The following is a 14,547-nucleotide window of genomic DNA, read 5'->3' on the forward strand; positions in this document are numbered from 1 at the left end:
GACCAGCTTTGCTTTTTGACAACCCCTATAATCCAGCATTTCCCCCTGGCTAATCCACTGAGCGTACACATCCCTGGACACTATGGGCAATTTAGCATAGCCAATTCACCCAAATTGCATATCTTTAGAACTGTGGGAGGAAACTGGTGCACCCGGAGGAAACCCATGCAGGCACAAGGAGAACGTGCAAACTCCACACAGTCACCTGAGGATGGTATCGAACTTAGGTTCCTGGTGCTATGAGGCAGCAGTGCTAACCACTAACTCCATGCCATCTGCCTTCCTGCATCATTTGGCTCTCCCTGAGATTCCAGTCCACATGGTGTGGTTGATTTCAAATACTCTGAACCAACGCCTTCATGGATTAATTTGTGTCAAATTGAAGAGGAAATGAAATTGTCCCTGACAATCCCACCCCCAGCCCACAGTGACAGCTCGCTCCCAAGTAGCTCAAGGTAGCTAGCCTGGTAGCCCATTATAAGCAGTCGCTCTCCCTCTGGTTTGAAGCTTTCATATGCACAGCTCAAACAGCATGAAAACAGAATACCACACTGAAGCAATTAAGGCCAAGTCATGTACGTAGAGCTGAGGCAATGCTACTTTAAGAGTAGATGATGTTGGTGGAGGATTCATTCCTGCACGTTGTACACGTTCATAGCCCTCACTGTTGCTCTGCCCAGCCTGGCTATTCAGAATCACTCCATGATGCTCTGTATATCCAATTTAACATGTAAGTTACTTGACTGCGTGTTTGTTTCGAGGGAAGGTTTGCAATTAAGGTTTATAGTTCCCAGGTTTGTTCCAGAGAAATATACTTTTTTTGTGATGAAAGGATCTTGTCTTGTTTGAATTTGTTCCAGAAAGTTATAATTTTTTGATATAAACTGTCTAATTTGTTGAATCGGATTTCTGAGTATGAGAGTCCCAGAGCATCTGGCACTTGAAAGTTGTCACCCAGACATGCAGGCATCATTGATAATTTCATTTTCTGAACCTGTGAGGTTAAATTTTGGTGCAGTCACATTAAAAGCAGACGCATAGTGGGTGGGTTTCTATGGTCTGGACTTACAGTTTCTAGAAATGAATTTATAAATAATCTTCATAACTCTGAGTCATTGTGAAAATTTCATGGCACCTGCTGCATTTGCAAATGCAGTAATGACAGGCTGATTCTCTCGATCGCAGAACTAATGCTACCATCAGGAATACCAGGTTCATTTACATTTTAGGCGTACAGCTTGTTCACCTGAGTAGCAAACTAGCAAAGACTGAGCCATTTGCAAATATATTTTCTGAGAATTTGTGGCTGACTGCAGTCTTGAATAGAGGCGATTTGTGAACTTGACACTGAGCCCATCAAACATGTTTAGCCCATCTAACTTAGATTATAGATATTTTCATGCGATTTTCAAGCTATGGTTCTCTACCCTTTAAAACCCTAATAAAAGTCTCTGAAACTCCGTTTTGAAATTTTCAATTGACCCACGACTTTTAAAGAGAATCCCAGATTTCCTTGAGCCGGTAAAAGATGGAAGGGAAGGGAAGCTTTTTTTTCAAATTGTACACAAAAACAGACAGAAGCTGTTTAAAGCAAAGAATTGTGAAACCTCAGATAAAACTGACAGGCAATCAGATTGACAGACCAGATTAAACCTGCCAGGAAAGTGTGACAACTTAGGTCAGAAAGAGGTAAATAAAGCTTTTGGTTATTTTTACTGCAGAGTGTGGCGAATTAAAATTTTAACCGCTGACCTATATTTTGCATTGAATACTTTGTAACGCTAATCAAATTATTCTTGATTTCTAGCCTCACATTAGCTTGTAAGCGCGATGATATATTTTGTATGAGTTAGAATATGAACAACAAAAGCAATAGAAGCAAAAGTTATCTTTCATGTAATAAAACATCCCAAGGCACAGGTGGAAGAATCACTCAGTGTTCTATAAAATAATTACCAGGAGAAGCAGAAAATCCTTCACAAAATTAAACTTTAATCTTGCAAAATGTCTTTCCTGGCTCCCCGCGATTTCTTCGTTCTCCAGTTTGTTGGTCCTGCACTTATCGGATAACATTACCAGAGCCAATCATGCTGGCTTGCTTTATCTTTCTAAACTAATCATCGTCTGCCACATTGGTTCCCTCTATCACAGTTCATCTATCACATTATAACACCAATATCTTCAGCATTAGCTCATCTCCCAGTAATTTAACTAACCTATCACAATGCACTACCATTATCTGTTACTGGAGTCCTGTAACATGATCCTGGGCATACATTGCAACGCTAAACACAGACTACAAAATCTTGTCAAAGGTCATCGCCAACCGGGTCAGGTCTGCTCTGGGGTCGGTGATTCACCCTGACCAAACCTGTGCTGTACCGGGCAGGAAGATCGCTGAGAGTCTCGCACTCCTCAGGGATACGATCACCTACGTGCAGGACAGGGGGGTGGACATCTGCCTGATCAGCCTGGACCAGGAGAAAGCCTTTGACAGGATATCGCATACATATATGAGGGATGTCCTCTCCAAAATGGGCTTTGGGGAGGGAATCTGCAATTGGATCAGACCGCTCTACACCAACATTGTCAGTGCAGTCTCAATCAATGGGTGGGAATCAGATAGCTTCCCAGTCAGATCTGGAGTCAGGCAGGGCTGCCCTCTCTCTCCTGCCTTGTCTGTGTGTTGCATAGAGCCATTTGCCGAGTCCATCAGGAAAGATGCGAGCCTGAGAGGGGTGACTATTCCTGGCAGCGGGGGTCTGCAGGTTAAGGCCTCCCTGTACATGGATGACGTCGCCGTTTTCTGCTCGGATCTGCTGTCCGTGCACAGACTCATGTGCATCTGTGACCAGTTCGAACGGGCCTCGGGGGCCAAGATAAACCGAGGTAAGAGCGAAGCCATGCTCTTCGGGAACTGGGCCGACCAATCCTCTATCCCCTTCACCGTCAGGACTGACCACCTGAAGGTGCTGGGTATTTGGTTCGGGGGGGCTGGGGCGTGCGCCAAGACCTGGGAGGAGCGGATCAGGAAGGTGAGACAGAAACTGGGCAGATGGGAGCAACGGTCGCTCTCCATCGCGGGTAAAAACCTGGTCATCAGGTGTGAGGTACTCTCAGTATTGTTATACGTGGCACAGGTCTGGCCTATCTCCAGAACCTGTGCCGCCGCAGTCACCCGGGCCATCTTCCACTTCGTGTGGAGATCAAAGATGGACCGGGTCCGAAGAGATGTAATGTACAAAGATGTAATGTGCAATGGGGGAAAAAACACACCCAATGCCACCCTCACCCTGATGGCCACCTTTGTGTGTGGCTGCATCAAGCTGTGCGTGGATCCCCGGTACGCAAACACCAAGTGTCACTACGTACTGAGGTTCTACCTGTCCCCGGTGTTGCGAAGGATGGGCCTGGCCTCGCTGCCGCGGAACGCTCCGAGTAGTTGGACCGTTCCGTACCACCTGTCCTTCGTGGAGAAATTTATCAAGAAAAACACCTTTGACCACAAGTCCATCAGGAAGTGGTCAGCACGTTGTGTCCTTGAGACCCTTCGGGAAAAGGAGAGGGCAGATCCTGTCGAGCAGTTCTCTGAGCAGACTGTCAAAGCCATTTGGCAGAATGCCTCATCGCCAGAACTTTCCAACAAGCACCAAGACATGGCTTGGCTGGTGGTGAGAAGGGCTCTGCCTGTGAGATCATTTATGCACGCCCGGACTCTTTGCCGCACCGCACGCTGCTCTCGAAGTGGCTGCGGGGGGGAGGAGACTGTCACACACCTCCTTCTGGAATGTGCCTATGCAGAGGAAGTCTGGAGAGGAATGCAGTGGTGTTTGTCGAGGTTCGTCCCGAGCAGCGACGTGACGCGGGACTCCGTGCTCTACAGCCTGTTCCCCGGGACGCACACCGAGATGAACATCAACTGTGCCTGGAGGATCATCAACTCGGTGAAGGACGCTCTCTGGGTGGTCCGAAACCTGCTGATCTTCCAGCTGAAGGAGTTGACCCCGACTGAGTGTTGCAGACTGGCACATTCCAAGGTCCAGGACTACGTGTTGAGGGACGCACTGAAGGTTGGGGCAGCTGCCGCCAAGGCGCGGTGGGGAAAGACCACCGTCTAACATCTGCCTGCCTAAGAAGAACAGGGGGCCCACGCAGTCATTTGGGCTCTGCGGGCGCCTCAGCTCAATGTAATCGCACCAACCTGTGAATAGGAATGATTACCCTGTTTCGATACGCAAAGAAATGGAATGTTTACAGAAGGATGGCATGTCCAATTGTATAGATTAAATATATATGAATAAAGTATATTTTTGAAATTAAAAAAAATACATTGCAACGCTAAGTTAACTACATGACTGCCATAATAACTTCCACAATGTGCTCAAACTTGTGGAAGATAGTACTTGGAAACCTGGCGCAGTGGTATTGTCACTGGCAGATAAATTAGAGATCCGGGCTAATTCTTCAGAAATGCACTCACATACCTCCAAGGCAGCTGGTGAAACAGAAATTCAATATGATCTGGAATTAAAAGCTAATCTAATAGCAGCCATTAAACTATTATCGATAGTCATTAAAACCCAATTGGTTCACCAATGTCCATAAGGGAAAGAAATCCACCACCCTTACTCAGTATGGCCCACATGGGATTTTAAACCCAATGTATGCTTGGCTCTTAAATGCCCTTTTAAAAAAGAAATAAAACAAGACAGATCATCTGGCATTAATCTAACACCTGCAAACAACACCGCCAAACATAGGTGAATCAACCCTGCAAAATGCATCTTATTAATATCTGGGTGTTAAAACTGCAGCCATCATCATGCTCATGGAATTATTTCTTTCCGATAACATTGCAGACACCATCACCACCATCCTGTGTCACCATCATGACAAGCACACTAGAGGTGGCAGCACAATGAATGCACTTGGGAAGGAGTTGGCCTGAGCATTTGCAATGTTGACTTCAGACCTCCTGAAGTCTCCTGGTATCAGGTCACACTTGGGCAAGGAAATTTCCTGATTACTAACCTACCACATCCCCTCAGCTCTTCCTAGCCCTAAGTCCTCCATGTTGAATACCACTTGGAGGAACCACTGATGGTGGCAAGTGCACAGGATGTCCTCTGGCTGAAGAGCTTCAATATTCTTCATTGTGAAGGCTCAGCAGCAATGTTACAGACTGACTAGCTGAGTTAAGGCCATAAGACATAGGAATAGAAGTAAAGACATTCGGCCCATTGAGTCCACTCCGCCATTTAAACATGGCTGATGGGCATTTCAACTCCACTTATCTGTACTCTCCCCATAGCCCTTAATTCCTTGGAGATCAAGAACTTATCAACCTCTGCCTTGAAGACATTTATCGTCCCGGCCTCCACTGCACTCCATGGCAATGAATTCCACAGGCCCACCACTCTCTGGCTGAAGAAATGTCTCCTCATTTCCATTCTAAATTGGTCCCCGCTAATTCTAAGACTGTGTCCACAGGTCCTAGTCTCCCTGTCTAACAGAAATGACTTCCCAGCATCCACCTTTTCTAAGCCATGCATTATCTTGTAAGTTTCTATTAGCTCTCCCCTCAACCTTCCAAACTCTAATGAATACAATCCCAGGATCCTCAGCTGTTCATTGTATGTTAGGCCTACCATTCCAGGGATCATCCGTGTGAATCTCCGCTGGACATGCTCCAGTGCCAGTACGTCCTTCCTGAGGTGTGGGGCCCAAAATTGGACAGTATTCTAAATGGTGCCTAATTAGTGCTTTATAAAGTCTCAGAAGCACATCTCTGCTTTTGTATTCCAACCCTCTTGAGATAAATGACAATATTACATTCGCTTTCTTAATCACGGACTCAACCTGCAAGTTAACCTTGAGAGAATCCTGGACTAGCACTCCCAGACCCCTTTGTACTTTAGCTTTATGAATTTTCTCACCGTTTAAAACATAGTCCATGTCTGTATTCTTTTTTCCAAATTGCAAGACCTCGTATTTGCTCATATTGAATTTCATCAGCCATTTCCTGGACCACTCTCCTAAACTATCTAAATCTTTCTGCAGCCTCTCCACCTCCTCAGTACTACCTGTCCACCTAACTTCATATCATTGGCAAACTTTACCAGAACGCTCCCAGTCCCTTTATCCAGATCATTATTATATAAAGTGAACAGCTGCGGCCCCAATACTGGACCCTGTGGACACCACTTGTCACCGGCTGCCATTCCGAAAAAGAACCTTTTATCCCAACTCTCTGCCATCTGTCAGACAGCCAATCCTCAATCCATGCCAGTAGCTCACTTTGAACACCATGGGCCCTCACCTTACTCAGCAGCCTCCTGTGAGGGACCTTATCAAAGGCCTTTTGGAAGTTTAGTTGGATAACATCCACTGGCTTTCCCTGGTCTAACCTACTTGTTACCTCTTCAAAGAATTCCAACAGGTTTGTCAGGCACAACCTCCCCTTACTAAATCCATGCTGACTTATTCTATTCCGACCCTGCACTTCCAAGAATTTAGAAATCTCATCCTTAACGATGATTCTACAATTTTACCAACAACCGAGGTTAAGCTAATCGGCCTATAATTTTCCATCTTTTGTCTTGATCATTTCTTGACCAAGGGGGTTACAACAGCGAATTTCCAATCATCTGGGACTTCCCCAACTCCAGTGACTTTTGAAAGATCACAACCAATGCCTCGGCTATTTCCTCAGCCACCCCCTCAGAACTCTAGGATGTAGCCCATCGGGGCCAGAAGATGAACAATTTTTAGGCCTTTTAGCTTTTCTATCACTTTCTCTTTTGTAATGGCTACCATACTCAACTCTGCCCCTTGACTCTCCTTAATTGTTGGGATATTACTCATGTCTTCCACTGTGAAGACTGACGCAAAGTACTTGTTAGGTTCTTTGGCTATTTCCTTATCTCTCATCACGAGTCTTCCAGCATTAATTTGGAGCGGCCCAAATGTCTACTTTTGCCTCTCGTTTGTTTCTTATGTCTTGAAAGAAACTTTTACTATCATTTCTGATATTACTGACCAGCCTACCTTCGTATTTGATTCTCTCCTGCCTTATTTCTCTCTTTGTCATCCTCTGTTTGTTTTTGTAGTCTTCCCAATCTTCTTATTTCCCAGTGCTTTTGGCCACTTTATAGGCTCTCTCTTTTTCTGTAATGCATTTCCTGAGTTCCTTTGTCAGCCATGGCTGTCTAATCCCCTCCCCCCCCCACTGCACCCCCAAATAATCTTTCTTTTCTTTGAGATGAACTGTGTCCACAACTACACCCAGACATTCCTGCCATTGTTGCTCTACTGTCTTCCCCACTAGGCTCTGCTTCCAGTCAATTTTCATCAGTTATTCTCTCATGCCCCTGTAATTACCTCATTTCACTGTAACACCATTACATCCGATTTTGCCTTCTCTCTGTCAAACTGCAGACTGAATTCTACCATATTATGATCACTGCCTCCTAAGTGTTCCCTTACTTTGAGATCTTTTATAAAGTTTGGCTCACAACATAGCACTAAGTCCAGAATAGCCTACTCCCTTGTGGGCTCCACCACAAGCTGTTCCGAAAGCCATCCTGTGAGCATTCCATGAATTCCATTTCTTTGGAGCCACCGGCAACATTATTCACCCAGTCCACCTGCATATTGAAGTCCCCCATGATCACCATGACCTTGCCTTTCTGACATGCCCTATCTATTTCCCGGTACATCTTACACCCCTGGTTCTGACCACTGTTAGGAAGTCTGTACATAACTCCCATTATATTTTTTTGCCTTTGTGGTTCCTCATTCCACCCACACAGACTCCATATCATCTGACCCTAGTTTAGTAATTAAATAATCTACTATTCTATGATCTATTGTTTAAACTAAAACCTTGGCTCTGTGGGAACCTAACTCTATTGGCTCATACTGCTTTGATTGTTCCAACTTTAAAACGAACCCCAAGGCCTCACAAGCTGTTTCCTTCATTGGTTTGGAAGAGACAGCTTTTTACCTATACAAAATGTTTTCACCAAAACGTCTCTTCAAAAAACATACAGGACAAAATACACCTCTAAATGCCATAGTATCATTCCAAAATATCCTAGCCCCTAAATATTTGGAAGTGATAACTGTTTGCTGGCTATTTCACACTCCCTTTCACAACAGGATTAGTGCTTCATGAATAATATCACAATCTTTCACAGTCAGGTGCCTATCTTTTTCAGTTCAAAATCACACAACCCCAGGTTATAGTCCAACAGGTTTTTGTTTGGAAGCACTCGCTTGCAGAGTGCTGCTCCGTCATTAGGTGGTTGTGGAGTTTTTTCAGAGTTTGATTGATGGCTCTAAATTGTTTTAAATTCTTTGAAGTGGGACGGTGAATTCAAATGTTTACTGTTAGAATGGATTGTTTGAAGTTAAATCAATTTGAGTGCTTCCTTTAATTATGAATTCTTCAGTAGCTACTTAAGAACTGTATTTAATCTTAACATGGGTTGTGGGGTCTATCCATTGTGCATATTAGTTAATTTGCAATAGTACATGAAAGGACAAAGGGTGGTGTGTGAGATAGGAATATGGGTTTGAATGAAGTGGCGCTAATTTGGCATTGAAGCTATGAATGTGGGTAGAGGGGAATAGGTTGGCATGGCTAGTCTGAACTGTCATCAGATGGCATGAACTGGGTATGAGAAGAGGGTGAAGTGGTATGAGGGTGATGTGGTATGTGGGGTGTCCCTTTTTACTTTTGTTTAAGTTTTCCACATAGCTTTGAAAAATTGTCGGTGTACTTTCTGCCCAGACTGCCTCCATACCCAGAAACCTCCAAACACACTCCAGGGTCATCTCTCCACCTTAAATGAAAATCAGAACATTGGAGTACTCTTCCTGGACTCTGCAGAGAAAAACTTGAAGCCTCTGGGTACATGGGCATCAAACGTAGAGCTGAGAGTGTGATTCAACTGCAAACTGTGAAACTTGCCAACAGCATGATTGTGAACAGAATGAAAAGCATATGGCAGGTTGAAAATTACATTGTATGTAACGGTAGAGCAATTTTAACTGTGGATAAAGGCAGAAGAAGGTGGGATTAGAAAGGGGAAGAGAATATCTGCGGTACATATTGCAAAGAATGTATAACTTGAGCTGAAAATCGGAATAGAAAGATCATAGAAATGATGAGAATGAGAAATAATCCACAGCCATCTTTTGAAATGTGGTAAAATACTCCACTCTGGTAAAGAAAAGGTTTAGGGTGTAGGTTTGCTCGCTGAGCTGTAGGTTTGATATCCAGACGTTTCATTACCTGGCTAGGTAACATCATCAGTGGCGACCTCCAAGTGAAGTGAAGCTGTTGTCTCCTGCTTTCTATTGATGTGTTTGTCCTGGATGGGGTTCCTGGGGTTTGTGGTGATGTCATTTCCTGTTCGTTTTCTGAGGAGTTGATAGATAGCATCTAGATCTATATGCTTGTTTATGGCATTGTGGTTGGAGTTCCAGGCCTCTAGGAATTCTCTGGCATGTCTTTGCTTAGCCTGTCCCAGGATAGATGTGTTGTCCCAGTCGAAATGGTGTTTTTTTTCACCCATGTGTAGGGCTACGAGGGAGAGAGGGTCATGTCTTTTTGTGGCTAGCTGGTGTTCATGTATCCTGGTGGCTAACACTCTTCCTGTATCCTGTAGCCACCAGGATACATGAACACCAGCTAGCCACAAAAAGACACGACCCCCTCTCCCTCATAGCCCTACACACGGGTGAAAAACAAAACACCATTTCGACTGGGACAACACATCTATCCTGGGACAGGCTAAGCAAAGACATGCCAGAGAATTCTTAGAGGCCTGGCACTCCAACCACAACGCCATAAACAAGCACATAGATCTAAATGCTATCTATCAACCCCTCAGAAAATGAACAGGAAATGACATCACCACAAACCCCAGGAACCCCATCCAGGAGAAAGATATAAATAGAAAACTGGAGACAACAGCTTCACTTCACTTGGAGGTCGCCACTGATGATGTTACCTAGCCAGGTAATGAAACGTCTGGATATCAAACCTACAGCTCAGCGAGCAAACCTACACCCTAAACCTCAACCTGAGCTACAAACCTTCACAAACCTTGCGAAAGAAAAGGTTAATTTGCGCATAGCTTGATCTCACAAGCACCCATAGAATAATGACTAAATAAATCTATTTTCAAGATGTTTGAATGGAGATACATGTTAACTGAAGGAACTGTCCCCCTTCTAATAGTGCCATAGGATTTCTGATTTAAAAATAACACAACACCAGGTTATAGTCCAACAGGTTTATTTGGAAGCACTAGCTTTCGGTGCGTTGCTCCTTCATCAGGTGGTTGTGGAGTATAAGATTGTAAGACACAGAGTTTATAACACAGTGTGATGTAACTGCAATTATGTATTGAAATTATGTATTATTTCAGCGTGTACGAGCGGCCATAACTACAAATTGTGGGGTGATAGATTTAAGACAAATGTCAGAGGCAGGTTCTTTACGCAGAGAGTGGTAAGGGCGGGGGATGCCCTTCCTGCTAATGTAGTCAACTCAGCCACATTAGGAAGATTTAATCAATCCTTAGATAAGCACATGGATGATTTGGGGATAGCGTAGGGGGATGATTCACAGGTCGGAGCAACATTGAGGGCTGAAGGGCCTCTTCTGCGCCGTATTGTTCTATGTTCCATGTTCTCTGAAAAAGTTCTTGGTTGATTGTTAAGTCTCTCATTTTTTAGAATGAACATGTTGATTTCAGTTCTTTCATATGCAAACCGCAGAATTTTTACAAGTTACATAACTTTCAGTTACATCACACTGTAAACTTTTGCTATAAATTCTGTGCTGAAAATGTGTTGCTGGAAAAGCGCAGCAGGTCAGGCAGCATCCAGGGAACAGGAGAATCGACGTTTCGGGCATAAGCCCTTCTTCAGGAATTAAGAAGGGCTTATGCCCGAAACGTCGATTCTCCTGTTCCCTGGATGCTGCCTGACCTGCTGCGCTTTTCCAGCAACACATTTTCAGCTCTGATCTCCAGCATCTGCAGACCTCACTTTCTCCGCTATAAATTCTGTGTCCTACGATCTTATACTCCACAACCACCTGATGAAGGAGCAGCGCTCCGAATGCTAGTGCTTCCAAATAAACCTATTGGACCTGTGTTGTGTGATTTCCTTCAGATTTGAGATTCTTGCTCCCTGATGAAGGGCTTTTGCCTGAAACGTCAATGTTCCTGCTCCTCGGATGCTGCCTGACCTGCTGTGTTTTTCCAGCACCACTCTAATCTTGACTCTAATCTCCAGCATTTGCAGGACCCACCTCCACCTGATCTTTAACTTTGTACACCACAGTACAACAGCAGTATCTCCAAATCAGAATCTCTGATGTTCATCTGAAGCAGAACATAGAACTTTGGTTTAATATCTCAGCTGAAAAGTGACATTCTCAACAATGCAGTACTTCCTCAGTGCTACACTAAAGTGTCAGTTTAGATTTTGGGCTTAATTTCAGGAGTTACATTGAACCCCAGACCTCTCCACTCAGAGACCAGAGTGAAGAGTGAACTAGTGCTGACATCTAGAGGAACTACTGGCAATGTCAAAAAAAACTAAACATCAGGGGAGCAGAATCTGACGATACTATCCCCAAGTAACTACGTTTCTCATTTCTGCCCCCTATTGAATGGTTTCCTGTACCATGGCGCTATGGTCAGTTGCTCATCCTTCCTACAGCCTCTGCTCTTATCCACACAGGGAGCAAGAATCTCAAATCTGTTAGGCAAGCTTAAGCGCTGAGACTCCTTCAGGATTACTGCCTGGATACCCTCAACCTGACTCCTCCCCCAACCCAATGTGGTGTAGTGTACAAAGCTCAGACTGAATGCAGAGCGAGTAATTAATGAACATTTGTTTAAATATTAAAGAGAAATCATTGAAAAATGCAACATGGTGATCAGAATAAGAATGAGGAAGAATTTAAAAATTTTGTATTGTAATCAGTGAAGATTAAATGAGAATCACAGATGAATAAATGTTGGAATCAGAGAAAGGTGAGCATTGGACATGGTATTTAATTAATGACAAATGATTGTTGGATTTAATAAAGTGTGCAGTTTGAAACAGTCAGTGTAGGGCTTAATGAATATCGAGCATTAGGATCATTAGGCTTCATATGGTCAGGAAGAAGAGGTTGCATCCAGAGATAGAGACACAGACACAGTGAGTGGATATTTCATAGAATCATAGAATCCCTACCGTGTGGAAAGAGGCTATTTGTTCCACCTTTTCCACACTGACCCTCCGATAAGTTTCCCACCCAGACCCAGCTCCCTACCCTATCCCTGTAACTCCGCATTTACCATGGCTAACCTACCTAGCCTGCACACTATGAACAATTTAGCATGGCTAATCCACTTAACCTGCACGTCTTTGGACTGTAGCAGGAAACCAGAGCATCCAGAGGTAACCCATGAAGTCATGGGCAGAATGTGCAAATATTCTGGGATTTTGGAGCAGCATGGGACTTCATTGTTTTTGTTTGTTGTTTTGGTTAAAAGTAAAGTCTTTTTAAAAGGATTGAAGCTCAGGATTGGGGACGCAGCATAAAGCAAGGAGTGATGTCACAAGAAAACGATTTGTTCATTCATTGGTAATAGCTTCTAAGTTGAATATCTACTAGAGGTTACTTTCAGATTAAAAGTAAATAGAAGAAATATTTCACAGATTACCAATTAAAAAGAAATGTAAATTAGAAAAGACAAGTTAAGAACTAAGTAAATAAAGTAGAGATGCAGGGACAGGTGATGTGTTGCACCGACATGATGTGGGAGCTGGTGGACCTCATTGTGGTTCATAGTGACCACATCTGTTGCAAGTGCTGGTTGCCTGAGGAACTCCAGCTCAGAGTTGATGAGCTGGAGTCTGAGATTTGAGCACTGTAATGAAGGGATAGAAATTGGGGTAAAGAAACATCCTCACGTAGTAAAGGAAAAGGCAATTTCATTGAAGATGGTTTACCACATGGAGTGGCGGGGGGGAGGTGGGAAAGAAAAGTCAAAAGCCCTCAGGTCTTCTCACTGTAATATCATAGGGCACACAAAGTCTCAGTGCTGGTAGTTTAAGAAAAGCACTGGGAAGAGAGATGTGGTAAACAGAATAAGCCAATGGGATTTATTAAATTGGTAAAGGAGATCCCATTGGAAGCCAGAGAGCTGCAAAAGAATATACAGCCTGGTCAGAGATTGGTTAGTAAGAAAGTACCAGACACCTTTGAAGAATTTACTTGTATAGGTAAGGTTTACTCATCTGTACCTGGAGGAGTAGGGAAAGAAATTAAAATTTTAAGAAATGCAGGAACAAGTCAATCTTTGATGATGAGAGATGAGAAGTTATGTACTTTGAAAGGATTATTGCCAGAAAAGGTGGTAATATTTGGATTTCATGGTGAGAAGAGTAGTGTTCCATTGTATAAGTTGAGGTTGGAGAGTCTGATGAAAAGGTGTGAAATGGTGATAGGAGTAATAGAGATTTTCTCTATTCTGGAGATACCAGCCTATCTTGGGAATGATATAGCAGGATCACAGGTGAGAGTGATGCCTACTGTGGTTGAAAAGCCAATGGAGAATCAGGTAACTGAGATGCTACAGTAAGTATATCCTGGGATTTTTCCAGCGTGGTTACAAAGTCACAAAGGCACAGGTTAAACATGAGGAGAAAGAGTAAAGAGAGGGAAGTTGAAGTTCAATTATCTGAAACTATGTTTGATCAAATGATGAGAAAAAACAACAGGTGAAGGACAAAGTTAAGAGGCATTTGGATGGGTATACGAATAGGAAAGGTTTGGAGGGATATGGGCAGGGTGCTGGCAGGTGGGACTAGATTGGGTTGGGATATCTGGTCAGCATGGACAGGTTGGACCGAAGGGTCTGTTTCCATGCTGTACATCTCTATGACTCAATGAGATGTGAATAAATATATGAAAAAAAAAGCTATTGTATAAAAAGCATACACAAAAGAAGAATCTGAGTGTATCCGAGGATGTTACTATCTTAAAAATGAGGTCTTGATGAGGAAATGGAGACCATTACATGTTCAGACAGATGAAAAATGGGCAGAGGTTTATCAAGTTGCATTACTGGCGGGTTACAGAAAAGAGGTGTTACAGGTAGCACATTGAGGTACTGGAAAGAGATTGTTAGGGAGTAAGGAGACCTCAAACCAAAGCACCAAAATATTTCCATTGTCTGGACTGCATAACGATGTGGTTGAATTTTTCCAGACATGTCATACATGTTAGGTAATAGGAAAGCCTCAGGCAGTGATAAAACCAGCACCGTTAATACCTATTCCAGCACTTGAGGAATGTTTGACAAGAGTCTTAACTGGTTGTGTGGGACCTCTTCCAAAAACAAAAAGTGGGAATCAATATTTGTTGACTATAATGGGTGTGTCCACAAGATTTCTGGAGGCCATTCATATCATGGTTTCACAGCTAAAAGGATAGTAGAAGAGTTACTCTCTTTTTTTACTAGATATAGA

This window comes from Chiloscyllium plagiosum, unplaced genomic scaffold (assembly GCF_037043375.1).
Source record: "Chiloscyllium plagiosum isolate Xiang-an unplaced genomic scaffold, Cpla_swu_hap1 HiC_scaffold_7, whole genome shotgun sequence".
Taxonomy (NCBI): Eukaryota; Metazoa; Chordata; class Chondrichthyes; order Orectolobiformes; family Hemiscylliidae; genus Chiloscyllium; species Chiloscyllium plagiosum.